The sequence below is a fragment of the Rhinoderma darwinii genome, chromosome 1 (genome assembly GCF_050947455.1).
Source record: "Rhinoderma darwinii isolate aRhiDar2 chromosome 1, aRhiDar2.hap1, whole genome shotgun sequence".
Taxonomy (NCBI): Eukaryota; Metazoa; Chordata; class Amphibia; order Anura; family Rhinodermatidae; genus Rhinoderma; species Rhinoderma darwinii.
Genome location: NC_134687.1, coordinates 621,944,451 through 621,971,267, shown reverse-complemented (window position 1 = coordinate 621,971,267; position 26,817 = coordinate 621,944,451).

The window sequence follows — 26,817 nt, the reverse complement described above, 5'->3', positions numbered from 1 at the left end:
CTGTATACATGTGTACATTTTAATAATCTTTTAAAATGTGTAATCTTTCCAATCTGAACAAGCCCATTTTTCCAGCATTTTTAAAATATCTTACACAAAATGTATATAGTATTAATATTATACTTTATTCACAGGTTTTTATTTCTATTTTTATGAATGCTAAAATTGTATTTGCTTTTGTAACTGCTGCTTGGCATTGAGTGCTGCTGGTTAGCTTACTGTTACTCAAGTCCGGTATAATAGCATAACTCCTTGAAAACCAGGCCAATTTTGTCACTCTGGCAGTCATAACTTCTGTACTTTTAATATGACACAGCTATATGCTCGTTTATTGGCTGATCGTGTTGTTTATGCTGCAAGAAATATTATGAAGACAAGAAAATTGGAAAAGATGACCTTGCCCAGAGCTGGCATAAATAAAATTCTCCAGCCTGAATGGCCAGACACGAGTCTGCTCACATACACTAAATAGCCAAAAGTTTTTGGACACCCCTCCTAATTAATGGGTTCTGATTTTTCAGCCACACCCATCGCAACCAAGTGCATGAAATCAAGTACACAGCTTTGTAATCTCTATTGGCCGACATTGCTAGTAGTATGGGTCGTACTAAAGAACTCAGGAACTTTACTTGTAACCCTGTCATAGTTTAGGGTGTGCCCGAGCACCAAATGTGAATGTGACTGTGCTTTTATTTATTTTATTTCATAGCAGGTTAACCCCTTCCAGACATATGACGTATACTTACATCAATGGTGGGTAAGGGAAGTATGGAGCAAGCTCACCAGCCAAACTCCATATTAACACCCATGGTTTTGGAATGGATCGCTTGGGTTTCCATAAATCCCAGCTCAGCTGAAGAGAGTATTTTGCTGTACAATTGATCGTATTTCAAATATAAACTAAAATAACATTAAAACAACAGAGAACAATTATTTTATTTTCATCATTAAATAGAAAAAAAGAAGCAAATAAAATGTTTCTATAGCTCATTAGAGAGAAAAGCTTTCAGATTTATCGTTTGATGAATACCAGATCCCAGAGTAGCATCGCAGCTAGACTTTCCTTCACCCGGGCCCAATATTCAGTTTGCTGCCCTAGCATTCTATCTAAATGCCCTGAGCAAGGCGTGGCTCTTTGGCGCCAACCTGCCCCTTTTATGTAGGCCCTTGCCACTTTCCGTTTAGAGAATATATCACCAGTATCTTACCAATAATTATTAGTTCCTGACATTCTTCAAGATTTTCTGGAAAGTTGGATGACAACTCCTAATTGACCCAACGATGAAGCACTAGCAGCCAGGGGCGTCACTAAGGTCTTAAAACGTCAGGGGAAATAGCCCCAATAAAAATACACCCCCCCCCCCCAGGTAAAAGTGTGTGCGTGTATGTATATGTGTGTGTGTGTGTGTGTGTGTGTGTGTGTGTGTGTGTATATATATATATATATATATATATATATATATATATATATATATATATATATGAGACAGCATATCTATAGCACTACGACCCTATAGCTGTGGATAGGATTGGATACAGTGGCTCAGCAGACAGTATCACCCATGATAGGATTAGGTACAGTGGCTCAGCATACAGTATCACACATGATAGGATTAGATACAGTGGCTCAGCAGACAGTATCACACTTGATGGTATTAGATACAGTAGCTCAGCAGACCGTATCACACATTATAGGATTAGATGTAATAGCTCAGCAGACGAGTATCACACATGATAGGATTCGATACAGTGGCTCAGCATATGGTATCACACAGGATAGGATTAGATACAGTAGCTCAGCAGACAGTATCACACATGATAGGATTAGATACAGTGGCTCAGCAGACAGTATCACCCATGATAGGATGAGATATAAGGCCCAGCAGACAGCATCACACCTGATAGGATTAGATACAGTGGCTCAGCAGACCGTTTGACCCATGATAGGATTAGATATAGGACTCAGCAGACAGTATCAAACATGATGGGATTAGATACAGTGGCTCAGCAGACAGTATCACACATGATAGGATTAGATATAGGGCTCAGCTGGCTGACATTGCGGCTCCAGCGCTGGACCCAGGAAAGGTAAGAATAATAATTTTTTTTTTGCTTTTTTACATGCTACTAATTTTTTTTGTGTGTTTGTGTTTTTTTTACAAGTTTAGTTGTTAGACTACTTCGGATTCGAGGACTACTTCGATAACGGCGTTTTTTTTTTATTCTCAGTAAAATGGATAACGAGGGTTGTGTTTGGGATTTTTATTTCAATAAAATATTTTTCCTATGTCTTTGCATTTTTTAAACTTTATTATCACCGCCTTATTAATAGCTGCTGGCTAATTGACAGTGTTCATTACTAAGAAGGTGCTTAATGTTAGACAGGAAGAGGCTAACAGTAACCACCATTATTACCCCAGTACCCACAATCACCAGGGGTACCGGGAAGAGCTGGGTACTATCTAGTACCCGACCATCAGTAGTGATGGTCGGCCACTGGCGCGGCCGCAGGCTGGTATTATTAGGCTGGGGAAGGCCAAAATCAGTGGCGCTTCCCACCCAGGTAATGCTGCCTGCTGCTGCTATGTTGTATATGGCTGGTTATAAAAATGAGGGAACCCCACATCATTCTTTCCAATTATTTTTTTTTAAATGACGTGGGGTTCCCCCCATTTTTATAACCAGCCAGATACAACACAGCAGCAGCAGCCTAGTATTACCAGGGCGGGAAAGGTCACTGTGTTTGGCCTTTCCCAGTCTAATAACACCAGCCTGCGACCGCCCCAGTGCCAGACCATCACTACAGATGGTCAGGTACTGGATCGTACCCGGCTCTTCCCGGCACCCCTAGTGGTGGTGGGTACCGGGGTAATAATGGGGGTTCGTGTTAGCCTCTGCACCGGTTAACGCTAAGCCCCGCCTTAGTAATGGATGCTGTCAATCAGCCAGCAGCTATTAATAAGGCAGTAGTAATAAAGTTTTCAAAAAATACAAGAACATAGAAAAAACAGGTTAATTGAAATGAAAAAAAACACACTGCCCTCGTTAACCATTTTATTGATAATGCAAAAAAGCCGTCATCGAAGTAGTCCTCGAATCCGACGTAGCCCAATGACCGAACCTTTAAAAAACCACAAACACAAAAAAAAAACCTTTAGTAAAGGCCTGTTCACATCACCGCTGCCCTTCCGTCGGAGGTTTCTGTCGGGTAACCCCTCAACGGAAAGGCAAACTGAAACCTCAGCTTCCGTTTCCCTCACCATTGATCTCCATGGTGAAGGAAACATTGTTAAAGGTTTCCGTTTGTCACCGTTGTGACAGGGTTCCGTTGTTTTGACGGAATCAATAGCGCAGTCAACGTTTCCTTTGCCATGGAGATCAATGGCGAGGGAAACGGAAGCTGAGATTTTAGTTTGCCGTTCCGTTGAGGGGTTACCTGACAGAAACCTCCGACTGAACCCCTCAACAGAAGGGCAACGCTGATGTGAACACAGCCTAACACATATGGTAGGCTTAGATACAGGGCCAACTACATGTGTGATACGGTTTGTTGGACCCTGTCTCTAAGCCTACCACATGGTAGGTGTAAAAGGGGTTGTCCAGTCCCTAAACATTGATGGCCTATCCTCAGGATAGGCCATCAATAGCTGATGGGTCGGAGTCCGACTCCCGGGACCCCCGCCAATCAGCTGTTTTGAAGGGGGTCGTACGAGCGCTGCTTCCCCTTAATTTTCCTTACTTGCTCACACTGTGAATCGCTGACACGTCCGTGTCGGCGATTCAGTGTGAGGAAGTGACTCAAATGAAGGGGAAGTAGCGCTGCACCCCCTTCAAAACAGCTGATTGGTGGGAGTCCCGGGAGTCGAACCCTGACCCATCAGCTACAGCAGACAGTGGTATTAAACTTACCCTCCTTTTCGGCGGCAGCGAAGGTCTTGACTCCATCCTGGGTCAGGATGTTGTGCGCAGCGCATAGCGTTGTGACGTCAGAACCTCCGCTGGGCTCCGGAAAGAGGGGGGTATGTACTCAGTTACTATAGTAACGGGGGCCCGTGTAGTTTATTACATAGGCCCCAGTTACTATAGTAACTTTTCATTGATGTGGTGCAGGGGGCTAGGGGCCGCCCTGGCTTCGGGGCACGGTCGCAGTTGCGACCACTGCGACCCCTATAGTTACGCCACTGGTGACAATCATGATCTATTACAGCTCTTCCGGGGTTGTCCTTTGGCTTTCCTGGGGTCCTATGCAGTTATACACCCCAGCTTTCCAATAGCTGGCACTCTATACAGACTGTCCATTCAGTTATATTAGGGGGCATTAGAGGGGTAACCTGAAGCTCATGTGCCCCAATGGAAAAACTGGAACAGTTAGCTACCATGTGTCATTTATAATACTGGTGTCTTCTTATGTGGCGAAGGGGACTAAGGGCCACATTAGGCATTAGGGCCGGAATTAACTGTTACTTCTGCACCCCTATAGCGACACCCCTGAGGGAGCTTCTTTGCAAAGTTTTAATTTTTTTTCTATTCCGCCATTTCTTTTGTTAGAGCTGTTTCTCAAAAACCCATATAGCCTTCAATACACATTACTGCTCCCACAAGGGTAGTCAATCAGCTTTCCTTGAGCCCTAACAGCCAGTCTCCCTATTTATACAGGAGTAGGCAGATTTTCTGTTAAAGCGGAACTAAACTTTTAAAAAACTTTTCACATGTCATAGTGACATCTCAGAAGTTTTGATCGGCAGTGATCCGAGCACTGAGACCCCCACGATCGCTAAAACTAAGTGTCAGAAGCACTCGGGTGATCACTGTGCCTCTTCGTTACTGATCAGCTTTCCTCAGAGCGGTGTACAGACTCCTAGACTTTTTATTGAGCCCGCACAGCGCTTAACCAATCCCTTCTGCCGCATCATTTTTTTTTTTATCGGTGAGGGTCACAGTGCTCGGACCCCCGCTGATCAAAACTTCTGACATGTCACTATGACATGTCAACCGTTTTTTAAAAGATAGTTACACTTTAAGGCTGGGTTCACACACCCTATTTACGGACGTAATTCGGGCGTTTTAGCCCCGAATTACGTCCGAAAATACGGCTACAAAGCGTCGGCAAACATCTGCCCATTCATTTGAATGGGTCTTACGATGTTCTGTGCTGACAGTCAAATTTTTTTCCGCGCCGCTGTAATAAAGACCCCCGCGTCAAAGAAGTGCCTGTCACTTCTTGAGATGTAATTGGAGCCGTTTTCCATTGACTCCATGGAAAAACAGCTCAAATTACGTCCGTAATGGACGCAGGGAAAAGCGCCTGCACATGCCATTACGTCTGAAATTACGGAGCTGTTTTCTCCTGAAAACAGCTCCGTAATTTCAGCCGTAACGGAGGCTGCCGTGTGAACATACCCTTAGGAAAATAAAGCTGTCAACCTCTGTTGGAGCTGCAATCACGGTCATAATAATAGCGACTCCGCTTTCCTAGACTAAGGAACGTCTTGAAATAATTGTTGAAGTTGTCAGAGGAGGACGAGTCATTGTTCAGTGCAGGCCCCGTCCTATAGGAATGTGAAGCACATGGTCCGTGAGTTCGCCATCTGCACAAAGTTAGCACTAAGACACTTGGCAGGACTTCTTCTACGATAAAATGCTCTATAAAAGCATTGTGAAGACGTTAACTCATTGCAGCGATTTTTCAGAAAAGAAGGGGAAAGGTTAAAGGATTTCTGCATGTGATGATGAGATTCAGGTTTTTCTCTAGATTTTGTTTTCTGTTTTTCATATATGACAGATGAAGTTAAAGGAACAATCCAGGGAAACTGATACAATGTACACAGCGATTCTATCTTTCATCTTTATTGAATCCTTGTGTCATGCTCCGCCCCCTCAGGTCTTGTACTAGACATGGCACAATGTGTTAATTTTGCCTGCAGTGTCACACAACTGTAAAAAATCCCATATTATTAATATAATAGTGCAGAATAATAGACGGCATAGCAACCAATCCACATTTTGCTTAGCCTAGTCTATTATTAAACGCGCACTAAATTTTACGTGTAATTTTCCATTGTAAATTGTAAATTCACTATTAGACGAATTAGGTATAATATAATATATAAAAAATATACCGCTTGTACTATATCTACATAAGCAAATTTGCCTCCTTATTAATGTTTCACTCTTGGGTGTATTTGTTACAGGTGTACAGAATCCTGTGGATAAGTAATGGATCCTGACTACAAACAGACTCCTGTAGTCAGGTTCGATCAGTAAATGCTCCCCTAGGCCAGCCATAGACATAAATAGACATAAGATAGATGTCAACTGAACAGCTTTTTCTGCCAACTCCACCCTAACTTTCTTGCCCGGTTAAGCCTAGAATTTTTAATTTTGGGTTTCCAAGTGCATTGGTGCTGCCTTTATTTAATCTGAATTGGTACATAATTCTTATAGGGTGCTAATTATATGATACAGAGATCTAACTCTCCTCCCTCCCTTCACACAACCATTTAGTTAAGTTTAAATGCTAAAATTCTGTCTGCCTACAGCTACCACTAGGAGGAGCTCACTACAGAGCACTGTATACAGCTCCTATTGTACTCAATAATAAATCAGTCTGCAGTGAGCTACCCCTAGTGGCAACATAAATAATTGCTTCATTCAATGTTTTCTCTTGATGAAGAGACATTTTAGCATAAAGAAGGATGAAAGGGGTGGAAAGAAGTGGCTCATCCAGTATTGGCAGCCCTGTAGGGGAGCTTCATTTGAAAAGGGGGTGTCATTGTTGGACAAACCCTTTAAAAAGTTTCTATGAGATAAGTATAAAAAAAAGTTTTTCCCAGAAACAGTGCCACTCTTGTCTATAGGCTGTGGCTGGTATTACAGCTCAGGCCTATTCAAAAAAATGTGAGACACAGTCTATACTAGACAAAAGCAGCCATGCCTTTATTTCTAATATCAACTCAATGCCACCTGTTATATTTTATTTATGGGTCATGAAATAAAAATAAAATAATGTCAAGGACCCCTCGTATAATACTCCTCCTGTGCCATCAGATAGAGAAACCTCCGCATGAAAGAAGGGATTAGATACATTGCAGGAGAGATAAATGTTCTGTGGCTTCATGGCTCATTTTATGCATTAAAGATACATCCATAAAATATATACAATAAGGCCTTATTTACACGAGCGCGTTAAACGTCCGTGGGATGGCCGTTGAAACAGCGGCCGTACCACGGACCTATGTAATTCAATGTGGCCGTTCACACAGCCGTTGTTTCAACATGTCTGTTCTTTTCACGCATCACGCATCCCACCATAGACTCTCAACTATGGGGGATGCGTGACATAGTGTCCCGCAGCGCTGAGAACGGATGCACCTTGGCCGTTTTTCGCGCATCACGCACCCATTGAATTCAATGGGTGCGTGAAAATCGTGCACGGCACACGGAAGCACTTCCGTGTGTCGCGCGTGATTCGCGCAACAGTAGATAAAGAAATGAAGGAAAAAATAAAACCACTTCGTTCATTTATTTTTCCATCAAAACCGCGTGTCATAAGGATGGCATATGCGTGAAAATCACGCAGCCACGCAGCAAACGCTGATGACACACGGAACTGCAACGCGCAAAAAACACAGCGTTTTATGCGTGCGCAAAATGCACACGTTCGTGTGAATAAGGCCTAAGTATGTGAACCCTCCATTTTACACGCTTCAGTATAACTGGGATTAGGTTGCCAAGTGCAAGGAAAGTAAAAGGAGTAAACGTTCATAAGCAGAACCTGGTGATTCATTGGGACAGGTTTATAATAGTATTATAGGGAAAATGTGGTTATGCAGCAGCTGAGGTCTGTATTATGAGATTGTGCAGCAACTGAGGAGTGTATTATGAGGTTCTGTAGCAGCTGAGGTGTGTATTATGAGGTTCTGCAGCGGCTGAGTGTATTATGAGGTTCTGCAGCGGCTGAGTGTACTATGAGGTTCTGCAGCAGCTGAGTGTATTATGAGGTTCTGCAGCAGCTGAGGTGTGTATTATGAGGTTCTGCAGCAACTGAGGAGTGTATTATGAGGTTCTGCAACAGCTGAGGTGTGTATTATGAGATTCTGCAGCAGCTGAGGTGTATATTATGAGGTTCTGCAGCAGCGGAGGTGCGTATTGTGGTCTTCTCCTGCAGCTGAGGTCTATATTATAATGTTCTGCAGCAGCTGAGGTGTGTATTATAATGTTCTGCAGCAGCTGAGGTGTGTATTATGAGATTCTGCAGCAGCGGAGGTGCGTACTGTGATCTTCTCCTGCAGCTGAGGTGTATATTATGAGATTCTGCAGCAGCAGAGGTGCGTACTGTGATCTTCTCCTGCAGCTGAGGTCTATATTATAATGTTCTGCAGCAGCTGAGGTGTGTATTATGAGATTCTGCAGCAGCTGAGGAGTTTATTATGATGTTCAGCGACATATGAGTTTTGTCTTATGACAAAGCGCCTTGACAAAGCGCTCTCAGCGTGAAACGGTCGTTGGCATCTTTCACATCATCATTGACCGAGATCTGTTCAAATAAATCCTTTCTATTGCCACTGCGGTGAGTGCCTCGTACATTTCTCCTGTCCATCATCAAGTTTTGCATACGTGCTTTATTTCCTATCGATGAGCACCCTGCCGGCAACAAACTTTACAGCTGTATCCTATGTGTTTTGAGCCACACTACTTGCATAGGTGAGTCTATGTTCTGCTCTGCACTTGGAGCAGTGCCAACCCTCTTTTTTCTCCTTTTAATCAACTTAGTACATTTTCAGCTGCTACAGAACATTATAATACACACCTCAACATCTGCAGAACCTCATAATACAATGCTCATATGCTGCAGAACATCATAATATACACCTTAGCTGCTGCACAACATAATAAGACTCACATCATATGCTGCAGAACATCATATAACAAACCTCAGCTGCTGCAGAACATCATAATACAAACCTTAACTGCTGCAGAACGTTGTAGTATGCACCCCTGCTGCTGCAGCACTTCATAATGCACACCTCAGCTGCTGAGGACCTCTTAATACAAACCTTATCTGCTGCAGAACATCATAATACCCGAGCTGCTGCAGAACCATAGAATACACACATCAGTTGCTGCAGAACCTCCTAATACTCAGAACATGACACACCTCATATGCTGCAAAACATCATTATTCCTCAACTGCTGTGAAACACCACAATACACACCATACCTGTTGTAGAACATTATAATCATAACTCCCAACCGTCCCGGATTCAGCAGGACAGTCCCGGATTCCGGGCGGTGTCCCGCTGTCCCAGGCGGCCGGGGTTATGTCCTGTTGTCAACCTAATTCTGAAGCAGGGAATCATCAGCTCCCTGCTTCAGAATTAGTTCATAAGTTCATAGTGGAGGAACAGCGGGAGCTCCTCCACTCACCGAGGACTCCCCAGGCATGGCGCTACTTTAAGCGCTGTGCTCAGGGAAGCCCTTGACATTACTGTCCATATATGGACATTGACGTCAGTGGCTTCTCCTGGAGCGGAATCCCCGATCCCCGGCCAGAGTCGGCAATGGGGATTCCGCTCAAAGTGTAGCCACTGACGTCAATGTCCATATATGGACAGTACCGCCAAGGTTTCCCCGAGCACAGCGCTTAAAGTTGCGTCATGCCCAGGGAGTCCTCCGCAAGTGGAGGAGCTCCCTCTGCTTCCCCGCTCTGAATTAATTCTGAAGCAGGGAGCTGATGGTTCCATGCTTCAGAATTAGTGCCTACTCCATGAGCGCAATCCCTGTTGCCGATGATCTGGATGGGGATTCCGTTCCTAGAGGAAACACCTGAGGTCACTGTCCATATATGGACATTGACGTCAGGGGCTCCTCCTGGAGCAGAATCTCTGGCCAGAGTCGGCAACGGGGATTCTGCTCAAGGAGTAGCCACTGACGTCACTGTCCATATACGGACAGTGACATCAGGGCTTCCCTCTAGGAGGGGAATCCCCGGTCCCAATGGCGCTATCTACAGGCGGTGTGTGGCGCTATTTTCAAGGGGGGTGTGGCACTAGCTACATGTACACTGTGGCACTATATAGTGCCACTATCTACAGGGGGCACTGTGGCACAATCTACATGGGCACAATCTACATGGGCACTGTGTCACTATCTACAAGAGCACTGGCACTAGGGGCAGCTAAGGGGGCATTATACTGTATGGGCGCATTATGCTGTATGGGCGAATTTGGGAATTGCACTGCATGGGGGGGCATCTATGCGCATTATACTGCATGGGAGAATCTGTGTGGGCATTATACTGAATGGGGGAATATGTGTTGGTTTTATACTGAATGTGTGCATCTATGGGGACATTCTGCTGTATGGTGGCAGCTAGAGGGCATTATACTGTGTGGGGGTAGCTATTTGGTATTATTTTGTGTGGAAGGCACAATGGGAGCATGATACTGTGTGGGCTGAATCGGGTGTGTATGGGCGGGGATTGGGTTGGATTAGAGGCATCGTTTAAAATAAAAAAAATTGCCGCGGTGCGCTACGTGCGCCGCATCGGTTGTCCTTCTTTGTGATACTTGAAAGTTGAGGGGTATGATCATAATACAAACCTCAGCTGCTGCAGAATATCATAATACACAACTCAACTGCTACAGAACCTCAAAGAACATACATCAGCTGCTGCAGAACCTCATGATACACACATTAGTTGTTGAAGAACATCACAATACGTCAGCTGATGCAGAATCTCACAATACACAAACCTGCTCCTGCCCAACATCATAATACCTCAGCTGCTGCAGAACCTCATAATACACACCTGAGATGCTGCAGAGCATTATTATACACACCTCAACTACTTCAAAACCTCATAATACACCTCAGCTGCTGCAGAACCTCATAATACACACCTCAGCTGCTGCAGAACCTTATGATACAACCCACATATGCTGCAGAACATTATATTACACCTCATGACACACTTCTTCTGCAGGGAGAGATAAGCAGCGACCGTGCAGCACCACTCCTCTCTGTATAATCTTCAGATTCTAACTTTAGAATGCAATATCAATTCAAGTATTATTTACAGACATGTCAGTGGCATTTAGTATAATATATCTGCCCATGCCACTCTACTGTAATGCCCTTCTTAAATATTTCTTATGCCAGCTTTTCCCCCTCATGACACATTAATAAATCTGCCACATGATCTTCTCTGATAATATAGTTCACTCCATCCAAATCTGACTCACAAGACCCTGGGACTTGGAAACGTATAATATATAAGTATACAGTACTATAAGTAACAAGTAATGTTGGGGGGGGGGGGGGGTGGCTGTAACAGTCTTTCCCCAGGGGCCAGGAGCTTCAGCTATTCCCCTGCCTCAATTAACAGAATCATGACAACAGAACAAGGCAACTGCGGGGAGATCAAATGCCTGCATTGTCTTTGCAGCATATCAGTAGACAACGATCTGCTGACCCAGAGACAGAATATATGTAGGCTGCATTAAGAAGATGGCCCGTCAATGGCTAAGTTGTGGACTCCCCACTTACCTGCCCTTTATGAAGGAAGTGATTCTGATATTGAAAATACATTATCTGGCCAAAAGTATATGGACCCCTGACCATCACGCTATATGAGATTGTTGAACATTCCATTTCAAAACCATGGGGGTTAATCTGGAGTTTGCAATTTTCGCAGATATTACATTCTCCACTCTTCTGGGAAGACGTTCCACAAGATTTTGGAGTGTCTGTGGGAATTTGTGCCCATTTTTGAGGTCAGGGACTGATGTTGGGGGAGAAGGTCTGTTTCGATTCAACCCAAAGTTGTTTTGATGGGGTTGAGGTCAGGGCTCTGTTTAGTCACAGAGTCACCCAGGATTCATAGAAATTAATGGCCCCAGCTGTCTCCTCCCTCTTCCAATCTCCTATCTGTAGCTCCTCCCAGGAGCTTTAACACTGAATGAAGGGTCTAATAGACATCAGCCATGAAGGGAAAAGCCATTACGCTTTGAAGTTTTATAGCAACGACTGGATCTTGGCTATAATCAATGACATCTTAGGAAAATAAAATGACTTGTTATTGTGTTTGGCACATACTAAGTGTTCATACTGGTTTATGTAATGGAATTCATGGATTTTCCTACAGTAATTCGATGCAAGGATTTCCTTAGCCTGCATGTGACAGAAGTGACATGCTTTTAATTAAAATGTCATCATGTTCAATCGTATGGAGCGGTGATATCACTTTAATTTACTGCTGAGCATCATATCAATCTATAGTTTATGCTAAAGTGAGGGAAAAGGGTTTTGCATTTGTAATTCAGCAATTACACTGATGAATGTCCATGTGATCACAGTGAGTTTATAAACTTCTCTGCTAAAGACTGGGCTGGACACTTCTCAGATGAACACTTTACACAAGCGCGTTCGGTCCGTGATATACAGTCCGTATGTCGTCCGCATTTCAACGGACTGAACACACTGCATTGAGCCGGGCTCCTAGCATCATCGTTATCTATGACGCTAGGTGTCCCTGCCTCTCTGCGGAACTACTGTCCCGTACTGAAAACATGATTACAGTACGGCACAGTTTTCCCGCGGTGAGGCAGTGACACCTAGCGTCATAGATAACGATGATGCTAGGAGCCCGGCTCCCTGCAGTTTGTTCAGTCCGGGAAATGCGGCCGACATACGGACCGTATATCACGGACCAAACACGCTTGTGTGAATCCAGCCTACCTTAAAAGGGATGTATCATCAGAAAAGATGATAGATAGATAGATAGATAGATAGATAGATAGATAGATAGATAGATAGATAGATAGATAGATAGATAGATAGATAGACATCCAATGATAGGCAGCACTCCAATGTCAAGGTGAAAAAATGTATGACAACATATGACATTGTATTGATTTTAAATGTATGTATTAATCACTCACTGATTGGGACTACTTTGTTCAGCCCCTATATATATTACCATGTTTTGCACTGTTTAACATGCTTGAGAAAGTCTCACTGCACAGAGCCGAAACGTTGCACGAGAGCTATTAAAGCTATTTTTTCACCTTGACATTGAAATTCACTTGGTTTTTATTTTTCCAAAGTACTATACAAAAGTATACAACATCCCAATGATACAGTCTCACAGTGTTGTATACAGAACACAGAAAAAGCTTGCACCTTTAGATATCAGAAACGTGCCTCGGTCGTTGACATACTGACATATTAACAGACAAACAAACATAAAAACAGACATACAAACAGTGGTGGTGATAAATACAAGCAATTATACATATGAGATGTCAAAAAGGAACAGGATGATACAGGATACGAAAACCATGTATAAATTAGCACAGATACATTCACAGAGTGAGGCCCAATGCACACGACCGTAAAAACTCCCGTACGGCCCGTAATTACGGGCCCATAGACTTCTATTGGCCACGGGTACCTCCCAGTATGCTTACGGGAAGGTGCCCGTGCCGTTGAAAAAGATAGAACATGTCCTATTTCACGGAAGTCTATGTGGCTCCCGTAATTACGGGTGACTACGTGTGTGCACCCGTAATTACGGGAGCGTTGCTAGGCGACGTCCGTAAATAGTCACTGTCCATGGTGCTGAAAGAGTTAAACGATCGGCAGTAACTGTTTCAGCACCCTGGACAGTGACTACCGATCACAATATAGATAAAGCTGTAAAAAAAAAAAAGACGTTCATACTTACCCAGAACTCCCTGCTTCTTCCTCCAGTCCGGCCTCCTGGGATGACGTTACAGCCCATGTGACTGCTGCAGCCAATCCCAGGCCAATCACTGGCTGCAGCGGTCACATGGACTGCCGCGTCATCCAGGGAGGTCGGACTGGATGTCGAGAGGGACGCGTCACCAAGACAACGGCCGGGTAAGTATGAATTTATTTTACTTTTATTACGGAAAGGGCTGCCCCTTCTCTCTATCCTGCACTGATAGAGAGAAGGGCTGCCGATTACTGCAGTGCAATTTTGCAGCCAAAAACTTGCCCGTAAATACGGGTGGAATACGGGTGACACCGGACCCGTATTTACGGGCACGGGTCTGTAAATACTGGTGCAATACGGGTCGAATACGTGTGACCAAGGACTCGTATTTACGGGTGGACAAAAATACGGTCGTGTGCATGGGGCCTGACAGAGTTCTTGCGGAGCAGAAGTTGAACATGGGGTAACTCCGTCCAAGGGGCCCATTGAGACAAACACTTCTGCCTATAACCTTTAGATGTAGCAAAGTGCAATTCGTAATAGAAGTGAAGATAAACCCTGTTTAGCACCTCCGAGAGATTCAGAGCCTCAGCTGTTTTCCATGTCTTGGCTATATGGAATCTGGAAGCGATTAGAATATGGCTTATTGGCCACCTATATTCTAAAGGGATCTCATCCATCTGCATATCACCTTGACATTGGAGTGCTGCCTATCATTGGATGTTTATTGGATATGGAACTGTGATCGGGTTCCCAAGGCGTGCACCCATCTATACTTTTAAAGCTGGTGCTGCTGGATGGTGGACTAGATAGATGATGATAGATTAGATAGATAGATAGATAGATAGATAGATAGATATGGGATAGATAGATGATAGATAGATAGATAGATAGATAGATAGAGCAAAGGAGAGCAGCACTTACAAGCTCTAAGCCTTAATAATAATTCATAGGGTGCAGGCCTTTGGACCCCGACCTGCGGTTCTGGATATATAGAAAAACAAAGGAAGGCAGCCCTCCACAGCAAGTAGTTTTCAAGTGAAAAATTACATTTTATTCAATGTAATGTAATTTTTCACTTGAAAACTACTTGCTGTGGAGTGCTGCCTTCCTTTGTTTTTCTATATACACAGAACCAGAGGTCGCGGTCCAGAGGCCTGCACCCTATGAATTATTATTAAGGCTATGAGCCTGTAAGTGCTGCTCTCCTTTGCATTTTCGATTTTTCATCTATGAGCTTGCACTACCACTTGAAAACATGTCGTTACCTACAACCTATGTATCAGCTTATGCAGGGGAGGATGTCAATCGAATCCTACGGAACCTGGAGGGAGATGCCACCTTCATAAACATGCCATCTACTATGGATTTGAAAAGAAGGTATGAAGTTGAGTCTAAAAGACATATCAATTTATCGTTACATCTTACAACCTTGGGTGAATATTATAAAGCGAAAAGAATCCCTAGGGGGATGAGATCGAACCTGCAACCAAATCTCTTCCCACAAAATACAGCGTTTTGTACCAGCTTTGAGCAATTATCCAATAGATATGCCATGGATGTGATGCTTAACAGTATTGAGCACCTACAGATTGAGTTATTGAAAGTTCAACAAAAATTGCATGATACCGATGAAATGTTGAAATCTGTGATGTCTAACGAGGAATATGGAAAATTCAAAGATGGTTGTGCAGTTTATTTACAGAAATTTCGGGCAGAGATTCAGAATAGTAAACGCAATAAGTGGTATCGAGATCTGGATGACTACCAGCAAGGTCGGATATATAACTGGCAGATGGATGACCCGGGGAATAGGAATTTGACTGCCTATGAACCAAATAGATGGAGACGTAAACAGGTGGAATCCCAACATCAACAGGAACAACGAGACCAGACAACAAGACAGGCTCCTTTTTTAGGGACAACAAGTAGTACGGTGGATTTAAACCCAAACCTACAAGACGCGGTGGGAGAAGACACAACAGGAGATGCAAGATCCAAAAATCAGAAGACCAGATACAACTCCAGCAGAACCCCGAATTTGAGGAGCAAAGAAAAAATATAGTGGTAAATATCTCCTCTAAACAATTAGCTATACCACAAATAAATGTACTAAATAAGGGACTGTCATTTTGTTTCGATCAATTAAACTAAAAACTTGGTTTAATGAACGTGATATACCTGATAGAAATGCGTGTACTGGTTTAACATTGAAACAATTTGGCCTTTATAACAAGAGTAATTTTGCACACACCCCCCCCCCCCCACTACTGTACCAGCAATTGATATATTCATGACTATAATTAGGAATGAAATCAATGATCTGAGGGAGAACCACGATTTTGGTAGATTTAAGCATCCCAATATGAAGCAAGATGAGATTAGGGCACTTGCGGACTTGGTCCATGACCCCGATCTTGTCATCAAACCTGCTGACAAGGGTGGTGCGGTCGTGGTCATGTATGTGTCTGAAATTCTCCAATAGTTAAGTGACTCCAATGTGTATAGACAACTATCATGCAATCCGAAATTCGATATTGCACGTGCGATTAAATCTATATTGAGCCTACGTAGCCAAAATTATTGACCTCATTGATGATGACCTGTGTAGGTTTTTGACAGTTGAGAATCCGGTGACTCTGGTCATATACATCCTTCCAAAAGTGCATAAGTCTTTACACAATCCCCTAGGACGTCTGATAGTATCTGGATGTGACTCGATTTTGAGTCGCATCGCTATATTTTTGGATAAGGCATTGGGGATTTTTGCTTCACACACTAAGTCATTCATACGTGACACAACAGATTTCCTAAATAAATTGGGAGAGTTTGATTTGAGTGATATGGATGGGGTATATCTTGCCTTATTCGATGTTGTAAGTCTTTACACGTCTATAAATCATGATAGGGGCATGTTGGCGGTCTCTAAGAAACGTCAGACCTCAGATTATTCGTTGGAGAGCCGTGAATTGATACTGAATTTATTACGAATTGTGCTCTCTTGCAACTACTTTCTATTTGAGGATGACTTTTTTTCTTCAACTGCGTGGTACGGCAATGGGTGCCAACGTTATGCCCACTTACATGAATATCTTCTTGAGTATACTTGAGGAGGAATCCTTTTATGTGTTCCATCACTGCAGACAGGTACTGCGGTGGTGGAGATACATAGACGACATTTTTCTGATTTGGCAAGGGGTTTTAGAAGGATTTAATAATTTTCATGAGTTCCTTAATGGAATGGACCCTGATTTAAAGTTCACATTGGTATGGTCCAGAGAGGTAGTACAGTTTTTAGATGCGGAGGTGAAATTGTCCAAACAGAAATTCTCCACTAATCTATATATAAAACCAACGGACAAAAACAATCTGCTTAAGTTTGACAGTGGTCATTCAGGCTCAATGATTAAATCACTGCCTTACAGTCAGTTTATTAGGATAAGGAGAATAGTGAGTGAGGAAGACTCGCTGGATGTTAATTAGATACACTTGCATGTAAATTTAGAGAAAGGGGTTACCCCCAATACATCTCTACAGAAGCATCGTAGTAGGATTAGTGGCATAGAACGTAAAGATCTATTGAGGGGAACACAACGAGGAAATGAAGATAAAATTAATAGAATCCCATTTGTGTCCACCTACAGTGAATTGAGCCAACCGATCTCCCAGATTATACGCAAGCACTGGCCTATCCTAGGGGGTCCTTCCGCAATATCCCTGAATTTGGGGTTCCACCATTATATTCATATCGGCGTCCCTGTAATTTAGGTGATAAATTGATGATGTCAGATTTGGGCTCCAGAAAGAAACCTTTACAGGCATTCTTGGGTCAAAGAAAAAGGGCTGTTTTCCATGCCTAAATTGTATAAATTGTTCCCTTATGATTAAAGGTAGTATATTTACACATCCTACTACAAATAAGATTTTTCATATCGACCATTACTTGACATGTCAGGCTGACTTTGTGGCATACTTGTTACAGTGTCCCTGTAACCTACTTTATGTAGGGGAGGCCACATTAGATCTTCAGCACAGGATCAATCAACATCGTTACACAATTCGATGCGAACGCTTGGACCTACCGGTTTCTAAACATTTTTTTGAAGCGAAACATTCGCGTGATAGATACAGCCCCCCCCCCCCCCCCAATAAGACGAGGTGGAGACAGAACTCGTTTATTAAAGAAAAATGAACTAGAATGTACATTTAGGTTGAACACTTTAAAACCTCAATATTGATTATAAATTGGCAATATTGACTTAGGTGGTGGCTTGCTCTCCAGTATTTCTATGGGGTTTGATTTTATATTCCAGCCTGCATAGGATTGAAGAACTAATGTCTGTCTCTTTCTTTGATCCATAGTTGATCTTGTAGATGATTGTTTTCATATGACCTATTATGTGAATAAAATTTAATTTTTCACTTGAAAACTACTTGCTGTGGAGTGCTGCCTTCCTTTGTTTTGATAGATAGATAGATAGATACATACATACATACATACATACATACATACATACATACATACATACAGGGGAATAACTAGAAAAGACTGGGCCCCTTTGCAAACTCTTGACTGAGCCCCCCAGGTGCCACTAGCAGCCCCCTTATAGATAGTGCCCCCTGTAGAATATGCCTTACAGACCACCTGTAGACAGTGCTATACAGCCCTGCCTATAGCTAGTGTCACACCCCACTTGCAGATAGCGCCCCCCCCGCCTCCTCCTTTGTAGATAGTGCCTTAGAGGCCCCCCCCCTGTAGATATCGACCTAAAGTACATAAATACAGCACCAGAACCAATCTCAGTACATATATACAGCATCAGAACCAAGCTCATACATATATACAGCACCAGAACAAAGCCCAGTACCTAAATACAGCATCAGAACCAAGATCAGTACATATATACAGCCCCAGAACCAAGCTCAGTACATATATACAACACCAGAACAAATACAGCTCAATTTAGTGCAACCCCTGCCGTATAGGTTTGTATGCGTAAAACTACAGCTCCCAGCATGGCCCGAACAATAGTAAGTATATGCTGGGGGATGCTGTTTCACAAAATAAAATCATACCACCCATCATCTCGCTGCGGACCGTACAGTGACTCCAGTACTGATTAGAGGTAGAAAAAACATTTACATTAAGTGACTCACCGGTGACGTCTCAGATTCTAGCTCTTTTTCTCTTTTCTTCTCCTTCTGGTCCAGAACTCTATGATGGATTTCTCCTTGCCACAACCCATTTCTACAGTTTTCCGCTCAGATTTCCTCAGCTTCTCCCTTTTAAAACATTTCTACACCTATAAACAAAGTTACAATTCTCAACACCTCTAAATATAATAACGCGCCATACACTGCACCACTAACTATAATAGCACCATACACTGTGTCCCTGATTATAATAGTACCATACACTGTGTCCCACACACCGTGCCGCCTGTAGATAGTGCCCCCATAGCCCCCTGTAGATAGTGACCCCCCCATAGAGCCTCTGTAGATAGTGCCCTACATACAAGCCCCTGTAGATAGTGCCCCACATTCATCCCCACATACGGACTCCAGAGCTGCAAGGATAACCACAGAGTCACCGTGCTGCCCTACATATAGATTCCCCTATAGATAGTGCTCCACATATAGCCCACCTCTGTTGATAGTGCCTCAATTATAGCCCACCCTGTAGACAGTGCCCTACATATAGCCCCCTGTATATATTGTCCCACATATAGCTTCCCCTATAGATAGTGCTACACATATAGCCCACCCCTATAGATAGTGCCCTACATATAGCTCCCCCTGTATATAGTGCCCCACATCCCCACATATAGACCCCCCTGTATATAGTGGCCCACGTCCCCACATATAGACGACCCCCCTGTAGATAGAGCCCCCACTGTAGATAACGCCACTCACAGTTTTAGTAGAAAAAATAAAAAAAATTACATACTCACCCTGATCCCATTCCTGCGCTGTCCGGTGGCTCTCTTCTGAGCAGGTCTGCTGGAGCTGAACGACGTAAGTGGCACTTCGTTCAAAAGGCGCTGATTGGCAAGGCAGAATGACTTGCCCCGTCAATCAGCGTGTTTCAAGCACGGAAGCTGCGCGTTGACGTCATCCCGGCGCTAGCGTCGTTGAAAAGCGCTGATTGGCGGGGCAAGTCATTTTGCCCCGCCAATCAGCGTCATTGCAAGGCGCTGAATGGTCGGGCACAGAACGTGCCCGTCTATTCAGTGCTAATGCATGTATTTGTACCTGCAAGCTATAGACGCAGGTAGAATTGCTGCAAGAGGGGGAGGCTGTCGCTAGCACCGAGGCCCCCTCCGGAGCTAGCGACACCACCGGGCAAGAGAGGGTCTGTGTCGCCCGAACCATACATGTTAGAGGCTAGGCGGCGTGGGCCCCGTAGTAGCGTCGCTACCGCTGTAGCAACGATAACGGCTGCTAGCGGCGCCACCGGGAATATGGGGGGGCGTGTCGGCGGGCGGCACGGGCCCCCTCAAGTCGCGGGCCCCGTAGCAGCCGCTACGGCTACTACAGCTGTAGTAACGTCACTGGATAGATAGATATGAAATAGATAGATACCGTATTTTTCGGAATATAAGACGCACCTGACCAAATGATGCACCTAGGTTTTAGAAAACAGAAAATAGGAAAGAAATTTGTTAAAAAAATAATTTATTCTGTTTCACCCCATTCTGAGAGCCAAAAATTTTTTTATATTTGTTTCATCGATTTAAACGGTGTGAGGGCTTATTTTTTGATGAACGAGCTGTAGTTTTATTGGCACCATTTTTTGATCACTTTTTTTTTTAATTAATTTTTTAAGAGCTAAGGTGACTAAAAAACTATTTTGATGTTTTACATTTTTAAACTCACCGTGCGAGTTAAATAATGGTATATTGTAATAGGTCTGAATTTTACGGACCAAATTATTTTATTTTTTACATTGTGCTTGGGGGAAATGGAAAAAGGTTTCTTTTTTTTGAACTCCATACATCATCCCCGCTCCATACATCATCCCCTCCCCGCTCCATGATGTGCCGGCACATCACAGGTCAGGAAGAGGTTAAGTAAGAAGCGGTCAGGGGACCCGGCACTTCTAGTCATAAGATGGAGGGACTTTATAGCAAGATTTATTCCTGCTAAAAACTGCATCTTATTGTCCGAAAAATACGGTAGATTGTAATGGCAGGAAGGAGGTGAAGGGAACAAGTGAGCCCTAATCTACCCACCGCCCTGTCCCTGCCTACTTGCAACGACCCGCCCTAGGCGACGGGGTACAACTTGGCGGCGGTCCCTACGCTGACTAAGTGCAAGGGGATACAAACAGGGAACAAGCAAGGGAAGGGGCAGTAGCCCACGGAACGCCGCGAGGAAACGGAGCGGTGAATGAGTCAGTCAGGATCAGGATGTAGTGGAGTATACCAACGAGAGCACAGAGCAGGAAGCAAGCCAGGGGCAAAGCGAAGCAGGATAAGCGGAACTGAAGCAAGGCAGAAGCACGGCAGAAGCAGGCTGGAGCAAGGCAGCAGTGGGGCCAGGAATCCAAGAAGAATAACAAGCACTGAGGAAGAGAACACGGCAGGTATAAATGGACAGGGGGCGGAGCTAACTCCGACTGACCAGGCCGCGATAGGCTCTCCCACTCCTGAGCCTGCCACCCTGGTTGGTGGGAGCCGGTGTCAGTCTAAGAGGTCTGGCCTCAGGTGTCGACTGATTAATGCCGGGAGTATACACAGACGTAGTACCTGGCAGATCCTTTACAGTACTCCCCCTTTTATGAGGGGCCACCGGACCCTTACTAAGAGGACCCGGTTTAGTGGGGAAGAGAAGGTGGAACCTCCTGATCAATACCCCAGCGTGAACATCACGAGCAGGTACCCAAGTCCTCTCCTCCGGCCCGTATCCTCTCCAATGGACCAGGTACTGGAGGGAGCCCTGGATCATCCTACTGCCCATAATCTTGGCCACCTCGAATTCCACCCCTCAGGGGTGGGAACAGGAGGTTTCCTCGAAGGGGACCAGGACGGGGAGCAGCGTTTAAGGAGGGAGGCATGGAAGACGTCATGTATGCGAAAGGATGGGGGCAGCTCCAGACGGATACAGGGTTGAGGACTTCAATGATCTTATAAGGTCCAATAAATCGGGGAGCAAACTTCCTGGACGGGACCTTCAGGCGCAAGTTCCTGGACGACAACCAGACCAGATCCCCGACGACAAACCGGGGGTTAGCAGAACGTCTACTATCAGCCTGAATCTTTTGTACGCTCTGGGACGCCTCTAGGTTCTTCTGAACCTGGGCCCAGACTGTGCACAGTTCCCGATGAACGTCCTCTACCTCGGGATTATTGGAACAACCAGGAGAAATGGAGGAGAACCTTGGGTTAAACCCGAAATTACAGAAAAACGGGGAGACCCCTGACGAGTTACTGACCCGGTTATTCAGGGAAAATTCGGCGAGGGGAAGGAATGAGACCCAATCAAATTGACAGTCAGAGATGAAACACCTTAAATATTGTTCCAGGGATTGGTTAGTCCTTTCCGTTTGGCCATTAGTTTCGGGATGGAAGGCGGAGGAGAAGGACAGATCAATCTCCAACTTTTTACAAAAAGCTCTCCAAAATAAGGAAACAAATTGTACCCCTCTGTCAGAAACTATATTGACTGGGGCCCCATGGAGACGCAGAATGTGTTTAACAAACAAAGAAGCGAACGTCTTGGCGTTAGGTAGTTTCTTAAGGGGCACAAAGTGGCACATCTTGCTGAAGCGGTCTACTACCACCCACACCACCGACTTGCCCTGAGATGGAGGCAAATCGGTGATAAAATCCATGGAGATATGGGTCCAAGGTCTCTGGGGAATGGGCAAGGAACGTAGTAAGCCCGCAGGTCGGGACCTAGGGGTCTTGGACCTAGCACAAACCTCACAAGCGGCGACGTAAGCCCTAACGTCTTTAGGCAACCCAGGCCACCAATAGTTTCTGGTAATGAGGTGTTTGGTACCCAAGATGCCAGAATGACCAGATAGTGCGGAGTCATGGTTTTCCCTGAGTACCCTTAGCCGGTATTGCAGGGGGACAAACTGTTTGTCCCCAGGGAGGTTCCCGGGAGCTGAACCTTGATCAGCCGCGATATCAGAAGCTAAATCAGAATCAGTGGCAGAAACGATTATACCAGGGGGTAAAATACAAGCAGGATCCTTCTCGGAAGGAGGATTGGCCATGAAACTACGTGACAGGGCATCAGCCTTAATATTCTTGGACCCAGCCCTATAGGTAACCAAGAAATTAAATCTGGTAAAGAATAGTGCCCAACGAGCTTGTCTAGGATTAAGCCTCCGGGCAGATTCTAGGAAAACCAGATTCTTGTGGTCAGTAAGGACCGTTACCTGGTGTCTGGCCCCCTCCAGGAAGTGACGCCACTCTTCAAAAGCCCATTTAATGGCTAAAAGTTCGCGGTTGCCAATATCATAGTTACTCTCCGTGGGCGAAAACTTCCTAGAGAAGTAAGCACAGGGGCGGAGATGGGTGAGGGAGCTGGTACCCTGGGACAAGATGGCCCCCACTCCCACCTCGGATGCGTCAACCTCCACAATAAATGGCTCCCTTTGGTTTGGCTGAACCAGCACGGGGGCCGAGATAAAGCACTTCTTGAGGGTCTCAAAAGCCTGGACGGCCTCAGGGGGCCAATGGAGGACATCAGCACCCTTGCGAGTAAGGTCTGTAAGAGGCTTAGCGACGACCGAGAAGTTGGCAATAAATCTCCTGTAATAGTTAGCGAACCCCAAAAAACACTGTAGCGCCTTCAGGGAGGCAGGTTGGACCTGAACCTTGGCAGGGTCCATGCGGAATTCATGAGGAGTGAGGATTTGACCTAAAAATGGTATCTCCTGTACCCCAAACACACATTTTTCGGTCTTCGCAAATAGATTATTTTCCCGGAGGACCTGGAGGACCTTCCTCACATGCTCCACGTGGGAGGACCAGTCCTTGGAAAACACCAGTATGTCATCAAGGTACACTACAAGAAAATTACCCAGGTAATCTCTCAGAATTTCATTAATAAAATTCTGGAAGACGGCAGGGGCATTACACAACCCAAAGGGCATGACCAGGTATTCGAAATGACCTTCGGGTGTGTTGAACGCAGTTTTCCACTCATCCCCCTCTTTGATGCGGATAAGGTTATATGCCCCCCGTAGATCGAACTTAGAAAACCATTGGGCCCCCTGAACCTGATTAAAAAGATCCGGAATCAAAGGAAGGGGATACTGGTTCATTACGGTGACCTTATTCAGGTTCCGATAATCAATGCACGGCCTAAGACCACCATCCTTCTTCCCCACGAAGAAGAAGCCAGCACCTACAGGAGAAGTCGAGGGGCAAATGAAACCCTTGGCCAGGCATTCTTGGATATACTCCCTCATAGCTTCACGTTCAGGACATGAAAGATTAAATATCCTACCCTTAGGAAGCTTGGCACCAGGCACCAAATCGATGGCGCAATCGTAATCTCTATGAGGGGGCAACACCTCGGAGGCCTCCTTAGAAAACACATCAGCGAAGTCCTGAACAAACTCAGGTAGCGTGTTTACCTCCTCCCGGGGAGAAATAGAGTTAACCGAAAGACATGACATCAGGCATTCACTACCCCATTTGGTGAGATCCCCAGTATTCCAATCAAACGTGGGATTATGCAGCTGCAACCAGGGAAGACCTAATACCAGATCGGACGATAATCCCTGCATCACCAGTACAGAGCACTGCTCCAAATGCATGGAGCCAACAAGGAGTTCAAAAACAGGAGTATGCTGAGTAAAATAACCATTAGCAAGAGGAGTGGAGTCGATACCCACTACCGGGATAGGATAAGGCAAATCAATAAAAGGCATTTTTAGAGACATAGCAAATTCCACAGACATGATATTAGCAGATGAGCCAGAATACACGAAGGCACTGCCAGTGGCAGACCGGCCAGCAAACGAGACCTGAAAGGGAAGCAAAATTTTATTGCGTTTCATATTAACGGGAAATACCTGTGCGCCCAAGTGACCTCCCCGATGATCACTTAGGCACGGAAGTTTTCCGGCTGTTTATTCTTGCGCCTGGGACAGGTGTTCAGTAGATGCTTGTCGTCCCCACAATAGAAGCAGAGACCATTCTTCCTGTGGAACTCTCTACGTTGTCGAGGGGACATGGAGGCACCGAGTTGCATAGGTACCTCCGAGTCCTCCGTGGAAGAGCGAGGAGACGGGACCTCGGGTGGATTCGCAGGGAAGTCAGAGGGGAAAACATTGAAACGTTCAAGCTGACGTTCCCTGAGATGTCGGTCAAGTCGTACTGCTAGGGCCATAACCTGGTCTAGGGAGTCAGAAGAGGGGTAGCTAACCAGCAGATCCTTCAGGGCGTCAGATAATCCTAACCTTCTGAGCCAGGGCCTGGACCTGTAGGGAGAGGCCCTGCATCTGCTGGGTCAAGGTCTCAAGGGGGTCCATGATAGCGTCAGCGTAGGAGAAATGGTAGACTAGGTATGGGCTTGTTATTATGTAATGGCAGGAAGGAGGTGAAGGGAACAAGTGAGCCCTAATCTACCCACCGCCCTGTCCCTGCCTACTTGCAACGACCCGCCCTAGGCGACGGGGTACAACTTGGCGGCGGTCCCTACGCTGTCTAAGTGCAAGGGAGTACAAACAGGGAACACGCAAGGGAAGGGGCAGTAGCCCACGGAACGCCGCGAGGAAACGGAGCGGTGAATGAGTCAGTCAGGATCAGGATGTAGTGGAGTATACCAACGAGAGCACGGAGCAGGAAGCAAGCCAGGGGCAAAGCGAAGCAGGATAAGCGGAACTGAAGCAAGGCAGAAGCAGGCTGGAGCAAGGCAGCAGTGGGGCCAGGAATACAAGAAGAATAACAAGCACTGAGGAAGAGAACACGGCAGGTATAAATGGACAGGGGGCGGAGCTAACTCCGACTGCCCAGGCCGGGATAGGCTCTCCCACTCCTGAGCCTGCCACCCTGGTTGGTGGGAGCCGGTGTCAGTCTAAGAGGTCTGGCCTCAGGTGTCGACTGATTAATCCCGGGAGTATACACAGACGTAGTACCTGGCAGATCCTTTACAGTAGATATTAAATAAATAGATAGATTAGATAGATTGGCTACATCCCGTTCTTGAGATAATATAGAGATTACTCTAGTGGCTGAATGAATGGGCTCTATATAAATGCTGCATAAACACACTTCACATTACGCAGAACATCCAAAGACTGTTATATAGATGCAGGTCGTCCAAGTGTCAATATAGCCAATCATCTGAGCTTAAAGTGAATCTCCACCTTTTAAAACTCATGTAATTTTTACGGCCAAAATGATCAGCTGATTAATTTCTTAAGATATCTTTATAGTGGGAGGAGCTCCATTTTTCCAATACAGAGCTTCAAATCCCCTCCACACAGATAGACATAGATTTCAAGATAACATGCTAGCTAAAGCTGCCACTAGAGGGAGCTTACTGCATACTGTGTTATTATTGAGTTCAATGTATAAACAGTATGCAGTAAGCTCCCTCTAGTGATGGCTGTAGTTATGTTATCATTATGTTATCATTTAAGTCTTTGTCTATATAGAAGATTTGTAGCTTTGTCTCAGGAAAACTGAGCTCTGGCCGCTATAAAGTTATATTCAGGAAATAATTGGCACAAAATGAAAAATGTATTTAGATTTAAAAAAAATTGTTATCTAGGGTGGACATTCACTTTAAGGCATTAACATGTCACACTGGAAACAGGAATATTGTGCATGGGACCTACGAGGTGACTGTGGGAGAAATATGGCTGACGCTTATGGGTGAAAGTTATGTAGGCTCAGGCTGGCAAAATAGGATTAGCTGTCTTTATTATATAGGGGGCACTATGGTTGTCGCTACTTGAAAGGAGCATGTTAAAGAAGGTTCTCTAGCCTTACATGTGAGTTTTATATTCTTTTCTATGACCACCTAAATAATCCAGAAAATCTTATCATCTATAAAATCCCATTGGTGCCAGATTAAAGGAATATTACTGTACAAAAAAATGTTGAGAATAT